Below are 1,597 nucleotides of genomic sequence, written 5' to 3' on the forward strand. Positions count from 1 at the left end.
CCCCGGTCGGTTGTGGGGCTTGAACTCAGGGCCTGGCGCTGTCCCTGGGCCTTTGCGCCTCACGGCTGGCGCTCTACCACTGGAGCTTCAGCGCCACCTCCGGTGTTTCAGTCGTTAATTGGAGCTAAGAGCCTCAAGGGGACTTTCCTGCCCGGGCTGGCTTCGAACCGCGGCCCTCAGGTCTCAGCCTCCTGAGTAGCTAGCATTACAGGCGTGAGCCACCAACGCCTCACAGAGTTTCTCAAACCGCTTTCGGCTGGTTTGAGATGACTTCCGCCCCGGAAGAGAAGGAACTCCCGTTGCTCTGAACAGTCCTGCCAGGCTGGGGCGATCTCAGAGGCAGCTCAGAGGCGCCGTCTTTGGCGCCCGTGCGGGTGCCGGCGGCGTTGCGCATCGCAGAGGCAAGGCCTGGAAGTCGGGAGCACGGTTCCGTGCGCAAAGCCCACAGGACGTTTGGTGTAGGTTTGAAGCGGAGGAGGGAGACCTGTCTCACCCGGTGTAATTACCTGGTGTAATTGAGGCCGGGCTGTGGTCAGCCTGCCCGGCTGCGAGCACAGGTGCGCACCAGCACACCTTCGGGAAGGAAGGAGGTAAGGCGGGGCACGGTGACTTGTGGCTGTAGTTGGCGATCCCGCGGGGGGGAAGGGCCAGCCTGGGCCACAGACAACACACAGTGAGTGTCAGCGTGGGGGGTGGGATGAGGGGAGAGCGAGGGGGGGGAGGCCTTGAGGACACGGGACCAGGCACGCCGGGAAGCCAGTCGTGGGGACAAATGCGCCCAGGAGCTGGTCACCCGACACGAGCGGGTAGCTTCCTGTGTGACAGCCACAGTGGCCTGGGATGTGGGTCCTGACGGAAAGAACTTCAATGCCTTTCCCTTCCTGTCCCCTCCCCCAATCCTTTTCTCTCAAGGCCGGTGCTCTGCCATGGCGGAGCCAGGTCTCCTCCGCCACTGGCATCTGGGTGGCCAGTGGAAGAGTGTGTCTCTGCCCCTGGGCGGCCGGTTTGAGGCGGAGAGCCTACTTAAGCCGCGATCTCGAGCTCTTCCACTAGGGGAAGCTAGAGATAACGGGCGACAGGCAGCGGCTTCTATGGACCGGAGATCCGCAGACACTAAAGGTGACACGAGCAGGTTATTATCCGCCTGGCGAAAAAAAGCGGCCCAGTGGGAGAAGAAAACAGCTGCTTTGACAGCCGAACCTAAGAGAGCACTGTCTCAAAACCACAAGCTACTGAGAGTTACAGACACTAAAAAGATCTGATTTCAGAGAGCGTAAGCTCACTTGCAGGAAAAATACCAGACAGCTCACCTTGTAATAGGTGGAAAACAATAGGCCAAACAGAAACAAGTCTCAAGAACGTCAATTAACGCAAAAGAAAAAAGAAAACCTTAGTAAATAATGCCTAACTTTCTGACAAGTGTATCAGGGGAGAGCGCGAACGCAGTCCCCCACTACCACAAATTATGCAGTCGAGTTTCCCGCATTTGGGGAAATCGCAGGGGTCAGCACATCCGGAGTGCAATGGATAAGCCTCGCCCTGGGAAAACCACCTTCGTGATCATGGTATCTCCCCTGCCAGGTAAGTATGAGTTGCT

Source organism: Dipodomys ordii, unplaced genomic scaffold (genome assembly GCF_000151885.1).
Source record: "Dipodomys ordii isolate 6190 unplaced genomic scaffold, Dord_2.0 Scaffold16, whole genome shotgun sequence".
Lineage (NCBI taxonomy): Eukaryota > Metazoa > Chordata > Mammalia > Rodentia > Heteromyidae > Dipodomys > Dipodomys ordii.